Here is a 20814-nt window from a genome sequence, read left to right on the forward strand (position 1 = left end):
GAGTGTGGTCCCTGGAACTCAGCAACTCTGTCCAAGTGACTCCCTGTAGGAGGCTGGCCTGGTTTGTAGTGGTACCAAGGGGTACTCACACTCTGCACCAGGTCCAGTTATCCCTTATTATTGTAGAAGAGGTGTCTAGCAGCTTAGGCTGATAGAAAAGGTAGCTTAGCAGAGCAGCTTAGGCTGAACTAGGAGACGTGTAAAGCTCCTACTATACCACTGGTGTCATATGCACAATATCATAAGAAAACACAATACACAGATATACTAAAAATAAAGGTACTTTATTTTTATGACAATATGCCAAAAGTATCTCAGTGAGTACCCTCAGTATGAGGATAGCAAATATACACAAGATATATGTACACAATACCAACATTATGCAGTAATAGCAATAGAAAACAGTGCAAGCAATGTACAGTCACAATAGATTGCAATGGGAGCACATAGGTATAGGGGCAACACAAACCATATACTCTAGAAGTGGAATGCCAACCACGAATGGACCCCAAACCTATGTGAGCTTGTAGAGGGTCGCTGGGACTGTAAGAAAACGGTGAGGGTTAGAAAAATAGCCCACCCCAAGACCCTGAAAAGTGGGTGCAAAGTGCACCTAAGTTCCCCAGAGAGCACAGAAGTCGTGATAGGGGAATTCTGCAAGGAAGACCAACACCAGCAATGCAACAACGATGGATTTCCAGACGAGAGTACCTGTGGAACAAGGGGACCAAGTCCAAGAGTCACACTCAAGTCGGGAGTGGGCAGATGCCCAGGAAATGCCAGCTGTGGGTGCAAAGAAGCTGCCACCGGATGGTAGAAGCTGTGGATTCTGCAAGAACGAAGAGGACTAGGAACTTCCCCTTTGGAGGATGGATGTCCCACGTCGTGAAGAAGCTTGCAGAGGTGTTTCCGTGCAGACAGACCGCAAACAAGCCTTGCTAGCTGCAAGGGTCGCGGTTAGGGTTTTTGGATGCTGCTGTGGCCCAGGAGGGACCAGGATGTCGCCAATTGCGTGAGGAAACAGAGGGGGCGCCCAGCAAGACAAGGAGCCCACTCAGAAGCAGGCAGCACCCGCAGAAGTGCCGGAACAGGCACTGCGAAGAAGAGTGAACCGGAGCTCACCTGAAGTCACAAAAGAAGGTCCCACGACGCCGGAGGACAACTCAGGAGGTCGTGCACTGCAGGTTAGAGTGTCGGGGACCCAGGCTTGGCTGTGCACAAAGGAAATCCTGGAAGAGTGCATAGGAGCCGGAGCAGCTGCAAATCACGCGGTACCCAGCAATGCAGTCTAGCGTGGGGAGGCAAGGACGTACCTCCACCAAACTTGGACTGAAGTCACTGGACTGTGGGAGTGTGAGAAAGTAGCCTCTTTCTAGCCTTGTTACCCCCACTTTTGGCCTGTTTGTGAGTGTATGTCAGGGTGTTTTCACTGTCTCACTGGGATCCTGCTAGCCAGGGCCCAGTGCTCATAGTGAAAACCCTATGTTTTCAGTATGTTTGTTATGTGTCACTGGGACCCTGCTAGCCAGGACCCCAGTGCTCATAAGTTTGTGACCTATATGTATGTGTTCCCTGTGTGATGCCTAACTGTCTCACTGAGGCTCTGCTAACCAGAACCTCAGTGGTTATGCTCTCTCATTTCTTTCCAAATTGTCACTAACAGGCTAGTGACCAATTTCACCAATTCACATTGTCATACTGGAACACCCTTGTAATTCTCTAGTATATGGTACTGAGGTACCCAGGGTATTGGGGTTCCAGGAGATCCCTATGGGCTGCAGCATTTCTTTTGCCACCCATAGGGAGCTCTGACAATTCTTACACAGGCCTGCCACTGCAGCCTGAGTGAAATAACGTCCACGTTATTTCACAGCCATTTACCACTGCACTTAAGTAACTTATAAGTCACCTATATTTCTAACCTTTACCTGGTTTCTATTGCTATTACTGCATAATTTTGGTATTGTGTACATATATCTTGTGTATATTTGCTATCCTCATACTGAGGGTACTCACTGAGATACTTTTGGCATATTGTCATAAAAATAAAGTACCTTTATTTTTAGTATATCTGTGTATTGTGTTTTCTTATGATATTGTGCATATGACACCAGTGGTATAGTAGGTGCTTTGCATGACTCCTAGTTCAGCCTAAGCTGCTCTGCTAAGCTACCATTTTCTATCAGCCTAAGCTGCTACTCACCTCTTCTACACTAATAAGGGATAACTGGACCTGGTGCAGAGTGTAAGTACCCCTTGGTACCACTACAAACCAGGCCAGCCTCCTACAGTGACCATATAAAAAAACATGAGCACAATGAGTCTTTTGTAAGTTAATTCCTTCCACAGCAAAGTGAATATTTAAACTGAACCGAAATGCAGGTGAGATGCCACTGTCACCGCCTACGGTCATGCCGTGAAGACCCATTGCCTTTGTCTGGCATGCTGTCGCCAGGGTGCAGGTTTTTCAGCATAGGGTAATTTCAGTTGAGTCACTGAGCCTCCCCTAGCACTTCAATTAACTTGTAAATTAAGCATGCTTTGAATGTTTGCAAAATGTACATTATGCAAAAGCGTAGATGTGGCATTAATTTACATTTAATTTTTTAAAGCAAGGGTTGTCTTGGAGTGACTTTGCTTTGGAGCAAACCAGTGATGCTGCGGCAGCCAGGAATTTTCAGTGTATCTTGAAGAGCTCATTTGCTTCACCCTCGAATAATTGTCCTCCCTTGACCTTGTGTTAGAGCTGTCTGCCTTGAAACAAAAAAACTCTCGCAGTTGACTGCCGCTTTGGCCTGGCAGGCTGAATCTCAAATCTCCGCCTTTGACGTGCGCAGATCTAATGAGCCAGTGAGGGATGGAGTTCTTGTGTGCTTGTCCGAACCCCCTGCTGTCAGTCTACGGCGATTACTGCCAGCACCAATTGCTGCGCTAAGGAAAAGACAGCTGCTGTGGTCCCGTTGGCTCAAGTCTCAGCGGCTACATGGCTGAGGGACATCAACGTTTAGACCACATTCATCAGACATCTCGTTAGTACCAGAGTTTGTGCCTTACACCAAGAGAATATCTCCACAGAAGGACCATGGCCATGCTTGAAAGCACCGGCCTGATGACTTCTGTGACTTCCTCTAACGCTCTGTTTTTACTGCTGCTTTATTTTAACATCTGGCACTTTCAAATTAGGAAAAGGAATTTTCAGTATAGTAAATTCTCAGTATAGTAAATATATATATATAATATTCAAGTATAACCCATCTGATAGCACTAATTCTGGAAGCTTCAGGAATGTGAAATGAAATGTTATAGATCCCTAATATGAGTTTGTAAATGGAGCGTGCATAAAGATATTTAAAGCCATTGTGCTTACGCCACTTCTTCGAGTTGTTATGCAGAATGGGGAATAAGCACATTTTGCCCTATCTTCAAAATAGATTGGCTGCAGCAAAAACAGTACAATGCGGATTGCATGTGAAGCTGAATGCAAACGAAGATGATCCAGGATGCTCGACTAATCCACAGATGACTTGGTTGAAGTGTCATACTTTATAGTAAAAAATAATAATTATATATATATATATATATATATATATATATATAGTATGTATCTCTTTGGCACACATTCCTAGGTCAGGGACATAACGTATGCAGAAGAAAGAACAACGATGTAACATTGGAGATGAATTACACACTCCAGGAAGGTGATTGCCCTGGTGCGTGGTATATTGTGGTCATATTGAATATATGCCATGTCGCATGTGCGGGCTTACAAACATCTAATCTGTCTGCATCCAAATATTTAGTTGTGCTTGTCGATTAGTTGGGTATCATAATCCGATTTGTAGTAACAAGCTATTCTATCCCTTTTATGATTGGTTCACATAAGGTAATTTCCCTCCGCTTGGTCATACCATGCTGATCACAAGATACATTTAGACGGGGCCGGAAGCACATACCTGTGTGACTGTGTTGAAGTACCACAGTAGAATATCCTTCAGATCGTCAGGATTTATGTATCACCTTGTTAGCATTTAGACAAGTGCTTTTAGGACAGCGATCAATACCATCGCTGCTCATACTTTAAGGTAAATCTTCCTCATCTGGATAATAGTTCTTATCCTTCTGTTTCCCTGTTCTTTTGCCGTGCATCCCACTGTATATAAGATCTAGGGTAGTAATCTACTTTGGCACATTGTCTTCAGTGATAAATATACTGTTCCCAGTACTAGTGACGATTTGTCTGCTATACAAGTGCTATTTAACTATTCTTCGGGTGGCAAAGCAGAATAGATGTATTTCTTCCAGCATTGGTGAACAAATCATCCAAGTCCGATTTTTTTTTTTTTTGCTTTATTTGATTTTTCTATTTTCTTATCTTTCTACGATTACTCCTTATGTGAGCCTCGGAATTGTAGTGGGAGCAGGGCATCCTCATAAGAAAAAATATGACAATAGAATCCGGTTTTTGTTTTTAGAAGTTTTTTTGTTGATTTCTTGGTTGTATGGCAGTTACAATATTTTCCTTCCTATTTCATGATCAACTCACAAAAAGTGTAGAAGAATATGCACGCATTCTATTTTGGGCTCAAGGAGGGTTTGTTTTCTCTGTAAGAGACTTTTCGGTAGGAAATTGGGCCTTGGCTTTTCTGGAATAGTTTGTTACTTTTCATATGAAGTTAATAGCTCACAGCTTGTCATGCTCAAGTGTTTTTTTGTTGGCAAGTACTTGTATTTATTGGCAGACTCCGAGTAGGCCATCTTTTAGGAGCCTTCGGGGAGGGGCCAGTTTTAGAAAATTGATATTGTTTTTGACAGTATTAGCATTTATATTTTATAACAAAATAGATAAACTAAATTCACGAAGAGACATTTTACCAAAAGTCGAACTCCGAAAGGCTTTGCAAAATGTTGTGATAAATTTACGGATGAGAGATTTTGTCTCAATTTCTACCTTCGATCATTGATCATGAGATGCTCATCTTTAAAGAACTCTTTAAATGTCAATGTTTGAATTGACAGCGATGATGTGACCCAAAGGAATCTAGACTTGAGATTCAGCATTGCAGCTGTGATTTTTTTTTCCCGAGAGGGGAATGAGTGGCAATAAATGAAATCATGTGGGCTGTGTTCAGTCCTCATTAATTTGGTTGGGTCTTCTAATTACAAGAACGGTTAAAACTCCTGTCGCAACTTTTACTATCAAAATGCTTACGGTAGGGATATTTTAATTGGAATTTTATGTTCATTGGGATCGAAAAACACAGAACATCTGTTTCGTTTTTTTACCAGTCATTCACAATTTTGCATCTCGTTTCAGATTAGTGGAGTCAGTTCTCATCACTTAGATGTGTTGGGCCCACGCTAGTGTGCTGCATGCATGTTAGTCTCCCTGGATTAATTGATCATAATTGGAAAAGTTTTCTTCTGGGGCATCAATCTCTCTGAGCCACGGTTGTGCTTTTGGACGATTAATGTCAACAATTATTTAAACTGGAATTTCAGTCTGAATGAACAAAAACAAGTTGCTAGTAATTTGTGAAGACAAACAAAAACGATGGATGGGATGCTGGAATTAATCTCTTGCGTTTGTAAATATACTCGGCTGCATTTCCTTCCATCATTTTTTTAACTCTTCAATCCCATTTCTGACAGGGATTAATCATGCTATTTTGACCTGCTGTTGGATAGCTTGGGGGAGGCAGCACTGAGGGCACCCACACACCCGATCTACATACATTATATGTTTGCAAGTAACTAAATCATGGAAGAGTCTAAAATTGTATTTCACATAATTGATTCCTCAGTCTGTCTGGCTGTTGGACGTCTGCAAGGTATAGTTGAACTAAGAGCTATTAATAGTACAGCATATGTTCGACTACAGTGTTTACATTATTTTATTTCCAGGCTTTCAAATATGAGCCTTCCTCTGCTGATCACCACTAGTAATACCGCCTTTCGCATCTTTGGAAAGACTAGAAGCTGAGTTTAGGTTACAGCACCCAGTCAGAACCTATTACATACCATGTCTGATGCCTACCTGCCAAATGGCGACCGACCGTATGTATTCAGATAGCACTGGGAAATCTAGGAGCAGTTTAATTTCAGAATATTTCATGTACCAAGGTGACACTGCCTTCATTGTTAATTTATTTTGACTCCAGTTTAGGCTAACTAGCAGTAAGTCAATAATAACAAGAACAGCAGCAAAACTGAGATTTGGAAGTGTGGGATTTAGTTTCAGTGTTATCTAAGCCTATGTTTTCAAGAAATTCATTTTCACTTCTGCTCATAATACATCCGGGAAATTCATCAGTCTTTGACAGCTTGAATTCGGAACGAAAGTCTCTGCAGACTTGTTTTTCATGTGAGTTCACCTAAGGTTATTTTTTTTTTAGGAGCTACTGGAGAGAGCTGTTGCTACTGTGTTCTCATTGGTCCCTCCTGCAGTTCAGAGACATTTGTGTCTTTCCGACCTTTCCTATTATTGTCAGTTCTGATGCTCCTGTTTTGCTAAATTCTGAACTGTGCCTAATTTGTGCTGTTGTTTGCAGCTTGGAGGGGGGTGCGTTGAAAGGGGAAAAAGCAGAGGAGCCGCGCCTGGCACAGTCATTTTTAGGGCCGAGCCTGCGTCGCTTGCGAGACGCTTTAGGAGTTAGAAAATGGGTGGGAGCCCTGTCCATGTCACGTCAGTGTCTTTCATTGGTTCGTGGGCCTGCCTGTTAAAATCTGCATGCTTTCATTAGTGAAAGGCACGCACACGTCATGCCTTTTCCGGTGGTTAGCCCTCCTCGAGCGCAACGACCAAGTACTGAAAACATGCGAGGCTCGCTGTTTCCCGTCAGGTTTGTGGACTACTTTTTATCTTTTGTTCGCAGCGCGATCACGATTAGCAGAAGCCGAGCGCTTTGCATGACATTGACTCTGTTACATAGTTTATTGCACTTTTGCCGGTTACGTAGATAATTGCACTTTTGCAGATAGGTTTCACTACGAGTGAACTGTAGCAGTGTGATCGCGCTGTTTTTTTCCATTCAATGTGGCAAGAAAAATCCGGTTGGGAGTTTACAACTGCTAATAGCTGTAACTCGGAGAAATGCGAGACCCTATTGCATTGAACTGGGACTTATTTTTTACTTTGAGACAGAGTAAGAGAGAAGACTTAAAGGGAGAAAAGAGGAATCGAAAAATAGGACACCAATGGGAAACGGAGAAAGCAGGGATGAAAAAGAACCTGCAGTAGTGATAAATAGGGTCTCTGTGTAGAGGTTATGCAGACTTGATGTTTGGCAGCCCTGGCATTAACAATGCCAGCGGCTGACTCCTAAGAAAAACTTTAGGCCCTTTGGCCTCTACGATTGTCTTTTATTCATCTATTTTTTCTAAACTCTTGAAGCATCTAAATACCTCCGAAGTACAGGCATTGGTAATAGGAACGAGATGATAACGATTTTAGCAGAAACTTACTGAGATTTTTTACTTAAAAAAAACTAGTGGATATCCGGTTTATTGATGACGTGTTGAACCTATTTACTAGCTCTTGAACTAAGCTGTTAGTGGGTTTTAAACTGAAAAATCTAGGGTGGTGGAAAGATTTATTTCATAGAAAAATAATTAACAAAGGTAGCAAAATGGTGGTTTATTAGAAAAAATGTAAATGCGCCGTGCATATTTCTCCATTGTTAAGGGGAATATCTATGCTTGTGTGCTGTATTACTGGGAACGGGTTGTTCAGAGCTTCGATTATCCGCTCGTTTTATTCTACTGCTGAAAATTAAGTGGGGCTCCAATCTAAAATAGCTCTCTTTTTGAAGAACATCGTATATATATCTAAAATTCAAGCCATTGCACCTGCTAGACGTCTTCCCAGTCACAAAGTCCCTGGCCTCAAACAATGCCCTTGGGCGCACAAGAAGATGTTATTTAATTTTGATATTTATTTTAATGTTTTCCATACTGCCTCTGCTAAATGTCAACAACTTCAGAGCACTTCATGACATGGACATAGATACATACAGTACAAATTGGGCAAATGTTAGAAAACGTTATTGGAAGGTTGATGATAGGGGGAAAAGAGCAGGTTGGAGTTATAAGCACAAATGAGGGGTGTGGTGAAAGAGGATGTGCTGGGAATAGGGAAGGAAACAAAAAAAGAGAGGGACTGGAAATAACAGAGCACAGAAAAAATACATATTTCCTATGTCTCTCTAACAGCTACATTTACTTGCCAACCCCAGATCTGAAGAGAGGAGTGGAGGTATAGGAAGCATGGGAGTTGCCAGTTGCACACAGACTCCTCTCACCACTTCCTGGTCCTTGTGGAAGAAACGACTCTGCAGGGTTTGAGGGGAGTGTCCTACTGGGGATGCAAATAGACAGCCTTACTCCTATTAGACAGGATAGCTTGGGATCCCAGGACTCTAGGCCTAACCCTAGACTGTATCTGTGACTGCCTTTTTGTCTGCTAGGACCCACTTTTCCCTCGCGTGAAGCCCTTTTCCCTCGCGTGAAGCCCTTTTCCCTCGCGTGAAGCCCTTTTCCCTCGCGTGAAGCCCTTTTCCCTCGCGTGAAGCCCTTTTCCCTCGCGTGAAGCCCTTTTCCCTCGCGTGAAGCCCTTTTCCCTCGCGTGAAGCCCTTTTCCCTCGCGTGAAGCCCTTTTCCCTCGCGTGAAGCCCTTTCCCTCGTGTGAAGCCCTTTCCCTCGCATTAAGCCCTTTCCCTCGCGTGAAGCCATTGTCACAGGGATCCCAGTCACATGCATCCACCCCAACGCTCACACCTCCAAAGCACACTTTCTTTATGAAAGCCCTCACTGTAAGACGTTGTTTAACAGAATGCCCTTGCTCCCTTTAAAAACTTCTGCTGTCAGGGGAATGCATTAAAATATTTTGTTGAAGATAAATTGGAAATGCATCATCTTTAAATGCAGAATGAACCCTCGAGAAGTTCAGTTAGGAAGCCAACCTCCCCTTCAGGATCCACTTTTCTTTTGATCCTGAACGAGAAGAACAGGGCTAACTTTGTGACCGTGATCACTGTGGCCTAGCCAGCTGGTAACTGGCAAAGTTTCTACTTGGTGCCTTTGTCACAGAGGTGTAGTGCCATCACTTTGCTGGTCTGACTGCCCGCCCTTTCATGCCCACATGGGACTAGTTTAGCTAATTACCTCTGTCTCTTCTTTGGACCCTCCCTCACCACGCCCCTTTCTCTCCCATGTAGTTATGACCTCCTGCTAAAGCTATTGCCTGATGTAAAAAAGAAGGGCTGGATCACTGGAGTTTTATTGCTGACTTGGTTAACAGGTCTCGTATAGTCCAACTTCATGTCTAATGAAGCGTTAAAAGGCTCAAGGGTATATTGTCATAATTCATAATAGCACAATTCCATGGCCTGTACAGTGTTCCTAATTGTAGAATATGAGCATTTCCGCTCACAGGTTATTTATGGGCTGCCCTCATGTTGGCAAATTTGTGACGCTCATGTTGACAAGTTCCCAACCTTCGTGGAGTAACTTTGTACCCAATGGGAACAGCCTACTGGCCCTTGTATGGGCATTTTTGTGGCTTATCGCAGGATATTTTTTGGACTTCTCATTGACTTTAAGGCATCGTCATGCCTCACCTAGCAGCTACATAATGCGTCTTCTTCATATTAAAGTGTTGTGTTCTTTTGCCAGTTTTCTTGACCAGCGGGCAAGTATTATTTTAAAATGTCCCAGGTTGATCCTTTCTTGCAAACATTTTATTGTTTGGTCCATGACCTCCATTTCAATCCGCAACAGCATCAGGAGCTTTTCAATAGTTCCTTTGTTGATCAAAACTCAACTGTAAGAGTAGCTAATCTGCATAAGTTTGGTCACTTTTTGTAAAGTGTCTTTGCGTATGGACCAACTCCATTTGCACTTTTTCTCTGAATTGTGAGTTGGTTTAAGTAGCTGTTGAAGCAGGTGTGACTTGTAAATTAGCTCACTATGTATTTGTTCGCTGCTTGGTGCTCCTGTTAAAGGTTGCTGAATCTTATATGATACTGTGCTGAAGAACACCACAAATGTTTTCCATTGTCGAGGGGAGTGGAGGGTGGGTTAAGTTTATACATACCTGGGATAGTCAAGCCAGAAAATATCAACTGTTGGAAAGGAGGTAGCCATTTATTTCAGAATTGAAAAGACAGACCCAGCTTTCCTTATGTGTAGATGTATAAAAATCTTTTCCATACCAACTATGGAAATTGTGGTTAGATGGGACCTTATTCTCACTCATTTTACGTTGATGACATGCTGTATGTGAAGAACAGCGAGCGGACTTGCCCTTAATAGCACACAACTTGAGTAAGTTCAAGGAGGTATCTGAGCTGGGAGTCAGTAGGACTAAGCAGTACGTTATTCCTGCTTATCCAAACAAGCTGATCTTCTGCTTTTGCCTGAAAATGTCAATGTGGACGAGAGCCTTAAGCTGAGAAGGATTGATTCCAAATGGAGGGGGCTTGGCCTGAAAAAGCTCTGTCACCAGGGATAATAAGGTAAACCTAAGAACTACTAAAGCCTTATCAGTGCTTATCTATAAGGTTATAGCCTGGAGATAAGGCACTGAGAAGTCTGGATATTGAGACATTTGAGATGTAGGCGCAGTATAAAGTGGATACAGTCACCAGCCAGGAGCCATCAAGTGCTCTTGCAGCTGTGGACACATGACGAATGTGTATATGTTGTATTTGTATAGCACAAACCTAGACAAAAGGCAGGGGAGCACTGTACAGGGATACAGGCACTCATACAATCGCTGGGGGATAGGAGAGGTTGCTGTTTATTTGACTGAACTGCCTTGTAATGGAGAGTATTCTAAAGAGTTATTTCTTCAACTCTTTCCTAAAGTGAAGCAGCATTGGGGCATTCCGTCTGGATGCTGGGCTGTCGTTCCACTTCCAAGGTGCATAGGTAATCCTAAGGGAGGTCTGATAGCCTCATATTGTGCTTCCTTAAGCTTGCATAGCAGGAGCTCAGACCTGTGAATAGTCCTTTAACAATTGTCCTGTCTTCTGCTGACAGCTCCCTTTGCAATGGCCCATTCTTATTTCAGTGGAGAGAGAACTGATAGCAGTTACTTTCACCTTTAAATAACTATTATACGGCACTTTGGCCCCAGTGTTACTAAGTGATTGGATTTTATTTTTACCTTTTCTGCCAGGGTTAAAGTAAGGTTGACTATTTGGACAAGCAGCATCTGCCAGTGATCTCTTCCTCGTTTTCCCCAAAACGGTCAGGTCAGTTTTGCCTCATGTAACTGCAATTGCTGGCGGACGCCCATACCTGCAAATCTCTAAGAAGAATTGCTCAGTCAAAGCCCAAACTTGTCATATGCATAGGGTTGAACTGACACTTAGTGGTTATCGAAGAGGTCACAGAGAGGACACATCTACATGTTCCACAGCAGGGAACAAAGATGACCTGTGCAGGGCTCCACAGTCTAAAGTGCTGTTAGATATGAGACACCCAAATTTTACCCTTCTGTGACTTACCTTCCAAAAAAGAATGAAACCACTTACCTGCACTGCCTGAGGTCCTTAACACAGTTTTAGGGCCATATCAGGATCTAAAGCTGGACTGGCAAGGGGACATAATTTGATGGTGGTGAAAAAGTCAGTAACTTTTCAGCAACTACGTTTTTCAAATACCTTGGCTAATATTGGTGAGGGAGGGGTTAAAGATAGTGCTGTAGTCAAATAGCTCATAAAATGGAAGGGTGTTTTTTTCATAAGAGTATCCAGAACTGCTTTCAATAAGCTAATCGCGTAGGATAGATTTACCAGCTGACATATGACTAAGATGAAAGGGGAGGGGGGTTTATTGTTTTAGAAGCCAGCCCGGAAAAGGGACACTGGCAGCATCTGCTGGTTTCAGTTTGGATAGAAGCAAGGACCAGACCAGCATACACCAGAAATGGAGCACCTCCACTTCCAAATCTAGACCAACCCACACAAAACCCTACATGGCACCCTCATCTACAGACCCCCCCAAATTCCACCCCCCCCCTCAGCGAATCCATAGCCTACTTAATCGCTCATCACGCCCTCACCTCTACAAACTATATCCTTCTCGGTGACCAAGTTCCACCTGGACAATCTCAGTGACCCTAACACCTCATCCCTACTAGAGAACCTCACCAGCATCGGACTCAAACCTCCCCAACGCACTCAGCAGGACACACGCTCAACCCCATCTTCTCTGCCAGCAGAAGCATCTCCTTCAGCCACACCTCCGAACTCCTATGGACCGACCACCATTGCATCCACTTCTCCTTCACCAAACCCACTTGTCACCACCACCAACGCTGGAACAAGATCACCGAAGACCAACTCACCACCACCCTCGCAACACACCACTACCCTCCACGTATGCCACCACTTCTGCACACCTCCTCCACTGAGATCTGGATCTCCAACTGCACCAAAACTCTGCCCCCCCAGGAAACCCTCTGGCAAACAGACCACCAAGAAAGCCAGCTTGTTCTCCCCCACCCTCCAAGAGTCTAGATGCGCCTGTAGATGACTCTGGAGAAGATAGAGGAGCAGCAGGAGCCCGGCCGACCAAGCCGCCCTCAAAACCGCCATCACATCACAGCATCACCTCATCAGAGCCACAAAGAATACTGCCATACAAGAACAAATCAATGTCCAGCACAGGACCCACCAGCCCCACCTGCAACCACTGCACCCAAAGGTTCCAGATCCCAACCGACCCTGACTAACTGGACCACCCTCACAACTGATGACACCCTACGGATCATGATAACCATCCACTCCAGAGCCTCCTCAGACGCCTGCCCCAAGACATCTTCAGCCAAGCCAACAACCCCATTGCCCCAAGCTCTTCCACACCATCAACTGCTCGATCAAGACCACCACCTTTCCTGAACACTGGGAACACTCAGAGTTCAATCCTGCTGAAGGTTCTCTCTGCAGACCCGACGATCCTCAAGACCTACAGACCCATCTCTCTGCTCCCCTTCTCGGCCAAAGTCATTGAAAAAGCCATCAATGCACAACTCGTTGAGTTCGAGACCAACCACATACTGGACCCCTTCCAGTCCAGCTTCAGAAGCAACCACAGTGCTGAGACTGCCCTCCTTGCTGCAACAGATGACATCCGTAATCTCCTGAACCGGGGTGAAACCGCAGCCCTCATCCTCCTTGACCTTTTGCTCGCCTTCAGCACCATCTCCCACCCCAACCTCTGCGCAAGAGTCCAGGACGCCGGCATCCATGGCAAAGCCCTGAAATGGATCCTCTCCTTCCTCACCGGCCATACCCAGAGAGTCAGGCTCCCACCGTTCACATCCAAACCTACAGAGATCAATTGCGCCATCCCCCAAAGCTCCTCCCCGAGCCCCACCCTCTTCAACATCTACATGACCTCACTAACGGTCATCATCAGAAACCACAGACTCAACATAGTCTCCTATGCCGATGACACTCAGCTGATCCTCTCACTCACTGATGAACCTGCAGTCGCAAAGACTAACTTCCACAACTAGATGAAGGCAGTGACTGCCTGGATGAAAGACAGCTGCCTCAAGCTCAACTCCGACAAGACGTAAGACCTCATTTTGGGCACCATGCGCCTTGAGACCCAAATGGGTGATTAGTTGTATTCTACAAGAAACTTGATTGATGAATAGATTTATTTTTCATATACTATAGCTTCTTTAAGGGAGCTGCAGGAGAAGGCAACTCCATAAGTGAAAAGTGGTCAGAAGTGGCTCTAATCTCTATTGAAGGTGATGCTGACACAGGGCCTGTATTGTGTACTGAATAATCTTTATGCGGTCTACTGTAGACTAGAAAGGAAGAAAAGTGGAATGTAGAAGTTGCTGGAGCAACAAAGATCCTTGTTCAGAAAATTGGTTTACTCGAGAAGAGCCAGAATAAAACACTTATTTGAATATAATAAGCCAAATAAGGCATGGTACCTCCAAGAAAGATGGCTCAACAGAGACAACAAAGATATGGTTTGTACAGTACAGAAAGAGGTTTCTGAAGATTGTGAGGCTTTCTTGAGCTGATCATCACCCCAAGCACCACTGAAACCTCCTAACGTTTAGCAGGTTGCTGCATGTTCAGCCGTATCTATACCTTGGCTGAAGAACCCAGTGGTGTGACAAAGGCTCCCGTGGTGCGGGGAGAGGGTGCGAGCTCCCTCAGCACAGTACACTGTGCACAGGTGGCAGGCCCCTGACTGGGTCCAGGGGGAGGGGGCCCCCTTCAAGATACTTTGCAGCCCCCCCAAGGTACTTTGAAGCCCCCCCCCCCATGCCCCTCAAATTTCGTTTCGTCATTGGAAGAACCACTTGTCAAATGGAAACCAGTAACTCCTACAATATAATTTCTGCAGCAATAAAAATTTAACTATTGGTATTATTATTCATCGGGAGCTCCCTTTTCCAAGCAGTCTGAAATTCTGACAAAAATTGCAAGTGGTTTGGAAAACTGTGACACTACGCCTGGTGTCTCCACGCTTAAACTAACACTGGGCTAGTGTCTAGTTTAATGCTTTGTTTTTCTTTCCACTGGGCAGAACCTAACATAAAAACATTGGGAAACGCATGTGGCCAACCACTTAAACAGGAGCATGGGTTTCCAACGAAAAACAGTGGCAAGGAACACTCTTCAATCACATTCTTAATCGGCAAAAACAAATGCTGGAGCCAGCTTCCTGACATTTTCATGTATATTGATATTAACTTAAGCTCTTAATAGTAATGGCATCAGATATCACTGTAGACTTTTGTCAGCTTGATTGCTGGCTCGGGTTGTGTGGTGCACCAATAAAGGATTGAGAATGTGATGCTTGTATTAAAAAAGTGCCTACAAGGGTGCTGGGGCCCAAACGTGAGCCATGCGGTAGCACTGTAACAAAATGGAGGAAAACAAATGTGAGTGCATATTCCAGTGGAGAACTTGCTAGTTAGCCTTTATTTCCCTGGCAAGGCAGAAGATCCTGTGTGTGTGGGAGGGCAGTGAAGTCTATGCACACCTGTCGACAGTTGTGCAGAAGACATATCCCTCCTTAATCCTTCACAGCAGGCAGAGGTGTGGTAGAATCTGGTGAGAAATAAGCCTTATGTGCTCTCCATGCCTATTTTTCAACACATCAATTGGTTACACAATCATTCTTTATATGTCTACTTGCAGAAATGCTACCTGCCAGCAAGCGACCAAATTAGAAAAATTGATGTAGACCAGCCACTGCGATTTGGTGGTCATATTGGTGATTTTTAGAAACAAATTTGGCATTAGGACCGGCAAATAGTGTCTGATATTATTCGTTATTTGCAGCCCAATGTCTTTCACCATCTCAAACGTCAGTTTCTTGATACTTACATTAATGGCTCTCTTCAGATGTTGTTTCTACCTAATTAAGATGGTGCATGGACTAGCTTCTCATACCATGAACTCCAAAAGCGTGAAATTCATGATAGGTTGTAATGAAGACAACTGTGAACTGAAGGACCACATAGGTCAGTCTCCCCTCTGTGCATGGTCTTGCACGGTGGATTCAGACCCTTGCTTTATTGACCGCTCCTGATCATTGTTTAGCAGGCAAGCACGCTGCATTTCTTTCAGCAGATTGTATTTACAGTGGGTAGCTTGTTAAAGAGAAATGAAAATGCAATCTTGTCTATTATACCTGCTCCGTGACTCATAGTTTGGCACCTTGGATAGCGGTCACTCCTTGTGAGGATCCGCAAACTGTTTCTGGATAACGCTTTAGATTGGCTGTCTGTGATAGCAGCGTGGTTGTTATTGCACATACCAGGAATTCATTTTCACTAGACAAGCTGCCAGTAGGATTTTCCAGTTCTTGCCTGAGAATGCATTGCAACAAAGTGGAATTTTCTGATGTTGCTTTGAAAGGGGAGGGGTGGAGTAGCACACTGCTGATACTGAAGGTCTCTCAAGCAGTGTCACACTGCAGATACTAGAACAGCTTTGGGAGCCTGCCTTATGCCCTAGACCTTTGAAGAATGTGGGGCTCAAAATATTAAACGCAACTGAAAAGGTGTCTCTGGGAGGAAAGGACTCCCTCTTCTGCTGAATGTGGATGAAGGAGAGCAAGCTTCTGTCCAGTTGCTCTGAAAGATTACAGGTTGGATCCTATCCACATGAGCGCTGACACATCGACCTACCAGAATGTACCTAAATAGCTGTAAAGAGCTCCTCTGCCCACTGTATTCTGGTGTTTGGAAAACCACTTGATAAATCATTGACCAGGTGGACCATAAGAAATGTCCGTTGGGGTGGTAGTCCAGTGCTTTAAATGGAAATATAGAACTGCAGGCACTCACTATTAGAACCCGGAGCCCACCAGACGGCCTTTGCCACAACACCCGCCACATGCAGACCAACATAGCATGTTTGTTTCAGTGGAAGAAATGTATGTACAACAATGATAAAAATCAAACATTACATCAATAACTTCATAATATTTCAGTAAACATTTAATCAATTAAGTCATAAATCATTCTGACACCCCAATCTGAAAGGATTCCTCTGTGTCCCGAACTACCGTTGGACCATACAGGTGAACCGTACCTCCCCGCACTTCGCCATCCCTTGTCCTTGTGCTCCGGGATCTGCCCCCTCCCCAAACACCAATCTGCCGTGGGGATGTAACTGGGCGGCCAGGAGCGGGGAGCCCCATGCCAACCCCAGCGATCTGGGCTCCCTAACCCCCAAGCTGGTTTGTACATCCGCAGGTTGGTTCAGGACTGCAGGATCCTACCTCCGCTGTTATCCGGGGGACCCCGCCTTGGGGACCCTTCTGTTGCGTAGGGTGACTTTAGTATCTCAACTCTGAACTAAACCAGGGGATAGGAGGGTGGGATTACGCTGCCCCTGGATGCAAAATACCGCCGACGCTGCACACAGGCAAAAGGGGTGAGCCCCTTCTGGGGGGTGCACTTATGTATCCCCCTATGGATGCAGCGCCGACGGCCGGATCCAGAAGTGACGCCGTCCACGCAACCCTAGCTGAGGGCACTACCGCCCTCTCGTCTCACGGGTGAGAGGGCAGAAGTACTCAAGGCCAGCCCAACGCACGAATAGTGTGTAGGGCTCAGGCTGCGGCGGCTCCGGGTCTAAGCGCCGCTCCCCTCCCCACCCACCCCCACCCATTCAGGGGGGTGCTCTACCATTAGAGTACATGTTTGCTCCGGGGAAGTGCTGGTACTCTTCCCATTAAATGTATTGCAGCAGTGCTGAGAAGTGCAGGTACTGTCCCTTTCAAATTAAAGAAGTGCAGGTACTCCTCCGTACCGGACAGTACCGGCCCATTTAAAGCACCGGCTGGTACCTTGCACTACAGTGTGCTGTTAAAGTACAGGTATAGATGTGAACACATGTAACCCTCTTTCCCACCCAGGGGGTAGGGGTGGGCTGCTCATGGCCATATTGACAGATGCTGGATTTCTATTGTTACCCAATTCATTGGTACTTTTTTTCTGGATCTCTTGAGGATTGAAGTCTAAGTGAACAGACCATGATTTAAACCTGGGTTCATTGAGTCAAACCAAGATCCTTTCAGAGAAAGAGTAAGTTGACAGAGACACTCGAAACCGAGCAAACCAGAGCCCGGAGCCACACAGACATAATCTGAACTCTGTCCCTTCCAGTGTAAAGAATCTCGGTAGATAATAAAAGTTGGCAAACAAGAGTGGAAAAATCAGCTTGTAAAATTCAGGATTCTTGCTAATTGTTTTAATATGACCACTGTGACTTGTAAAAGACCAAATGCAGAGTGACACTGGAGTACAAATGGAAAAAAATGAATATTGTTCATCTAGTAGAGGCTGCCGACGTCACATTGCATACATGGGAACCAATTCTTTTTTCACACTCTTCACTTTCCTTGGTCCCAACATATTCTTAATCTTCTTCCCCATGGGGAGCATAACTGTTTCCTAAGACTTATTTGTACATAAGTTATTTTGCATAGCAGGGTAGGAAAAGAATGTATGTCACTGCAATTCAACAACCCATGGCATAGTATTTGGAAGTCCACTGTCTGTTAGGAAAGAGAAGAAATTGTAGAGGTGTGGTCCAGTACAAGGATTTTGACTTAAGGGTGACCTTTCTACTCAAGGGTTAATCTGTAGGTATCTGCATTCTGACCATGGCATTATTCTTCGATTTGCACACAAGAAATGTTACCCTCTTCTGACATATGCCTTGAACCCAACAATAAGATCTGAGATGAAGTGTGGCCGTTTTGTTAAGGCAAGGTGGTTTAGTGAAAGTAAGTTCTACTTTTGTGTCGGCTGCACTGTCTAGGGTACTGGACCTTTTGCTCCAGGCCACCACATCATGTTAACTTAACACGTTTTACCTTCCTTACCTCTTGCACTAGTTCAGTTACCTGGTGTTGGTTCGTGAACAAACAGTTGATAACTCAAAAAGTGGTCACTTATTTTTACTGGAATCTGGTATTTTAGTTTAGCACTGGACAAATCTACTCATTTTGTTTTCTTCTGTGATGGAGAAATATTCTAGGACCATATCTGAAAGGAGATGATGTCCAGTGTTTGTTATTGAGCAAAGAGACAAGAGTTTGAATTAAGGGTGTGTGAAGATGCAGTATAGGCAAAGAAAGGTTTTGCAGAGAAGAAATGCATTTTGAAGGAGAATTCTCTGGCAGATTTTGGTTTTTCGGAAACATGCAGTTGTAAAAAAAATGTTCTTGAAAGATTTTCAGCCTAGGCTGAAGTTTGAAAAAACAGCATCTCTTCATGAATTGCAGAGTTTTCCAACTTGACAAAATTGTGCGACTGAAATTTAAATTGGGACCTTCTCACATCCACACATTCTTTAATACTGAAAAAAATCGCATTATTATTACTGTGCTAAAGGACAACTATCTGTGAACATTGAAAGTGCTATGAAGTTAGGTAAATGATGGTAGTAAGTGTTTTATATTTATTTAGTAAAGATATTTGTATAGCTCTGACCAAACCAGGTGCACAGTGCCGCACCTCATGAGAAAAAGGTGGACAAAAGATTCTGCACTTATGAAGAGCAAATTCCGGTCATAAAGAGGGAAAGGATCTGGAAACATTGGGTATTTAACAATAGTCAGAAATGATGGTGTTTTGGTCTTTTCATAAAGTTTGGATTTCTGAGTTGTTTAACATCTTCCAGTAGGTGGTGCAATATTCCTAGGAGTACAACTTGAGAACTCCTAAGTCACTTGGCTGGATTTCTTGACTTTAGGGCTTCCAAGTTACATGGCTTGATTTGTCTCCCCTGCTGCTTTCTCCTACAAAGGTATAGAGTTTTGTTTTCACACAGGTTGCCTGGCAAAGATATAGGGGTGTGTATGTGATGTATGGCATTTTGAAGCTGATTATAACGTTTAAGGTCTCTCAAAATTGGGGTGAGTTGATCTGATTTCCTTGCTGAGGTGTGCTCAGTGCAGAAAATTAAAGGGATCCAATATGTTCCTAGTTTGTGTGCTTTACATTCGGTGCAGCATCTTGTAGAGATGGGGGCAGGGGGTTCTTATTGTCATTTCCATCTGGGCCCGTCAAAAATGCCACCTGCCTTTTGTTGGAGTCTCATCTCAGTTGGTTTATATCAGGAGTTTTACATCTAGATGCCAAAGCAATGGAGAAAACCAAAGGGACACTGTCTTATAACTTCACAAGTGCTCAAGAGAAACTGTGATTTTAGGGCAGTTTTTGACTTTGTTCATTCCCCCTATGTTTCAGAGACATGCATACACTTTAAGATTGTCACATGTATCATTTTGACTCATTGCACTAATGATGATTAGATAGCACTAATCAGTTCACTTAATTTCTTTTATAGCCATGTTCAAACTAATTTATAATGTAAAAATGCTTAATAGAGACAATGAATCATACAAGGATGTAAATCAGTGTAAGATTTGTAGCATAACACAATAAGGGTAGGTATTTTTATTTAAAGAAGGCTTGGTCCGGAGAAACATAAAGGGCCAGATTTAGATCTCGGTGGATGGAATACTCTGTCACAAACGTGACGGATATCCCATCCACCATATTACAAGCTCCATAGGATATAATGGGATCGTAATATGGTGGGTAGTTTATCGGTCACATTTGTGACAGAGCATTCCCCTCCACCAAGATCTAAATCAGGCCCAAAGTCAGGATTTAAAAAGTAACACTGTGGTTAGAATTGTCTGTACTAATAAGAATTTATTACCAGCCAAACAATCCCTGGTTTAGCAACCGAAGAATAATGGAAGATTGAGGTGAAAAAATGAAAAGATTCTAAACTTATGCTTTGCAGTTTGCATGCAGCTTCTTGAAGCAAGTTCATAAATCATTGAGCTAATTTACTTAAAATACAAATCTCTGATCTGCGTGTCACATGTTGACCTTTGCAGCAGACATATTAACCCTCTTTAATATGTTACGATGAGTCAAAATTGTAACTAAACAAAGAACTCCCCAAGTACATTAACCATCAGTTATTTTACTATAATTATGCCTGGAAAATTGCTTGGCACACAGATCTCTGCAGCCTATGCCATTACGCCATAAGATATTTTAGAATGCGTCCTATGATCAGGGACACTGGAATTATGCAGTTGTGCAGCTGCTCAATTTTCACGTATTTATAGATTTGCCGCATTTGCCACATGATCATCATCTGCTGCGTAATCTGCAGATTTTAACAAAAAAATTGTTTCTAGCACATACGGTTCAAAAGTAACTAAAAATGCAGCGAAATGTGTTGTTGCGTATTGAAAGGCCCTTTGCCGTCCTGGAATTGTCACCTTTTTGTT

General features: G+C 43.7%; 1 protein-coding gene across 3 annotated transcripts in view; it reads left to right on the forward strand.

The window, feature by feature from the left end:
• Positions 1-20814, forward strand: part of CRIM1 (cysteine rich transmembrane BMP regulator 1) — a 752848-nt gene that overhangs the window by 265461 nt on the left and 466573 nt on the right. The window lies entirely within an intron of this gene.

This window comes from Pleurodeles waltl, chromosome 5 (assembly GCF_031143425.1).
Source record: "Pleurodeles waltl isolate 20211129_DDA chromosome 5, aPleWal1.hap1.20221129, whole genome shotgun sequence".
NCBI classification, from domain to species: Eukaryota; Metazoa; Chordata; class Amphibia; order Caudata; family Salamandridae; genus Pleurodeles; species Pleurodeles waltl.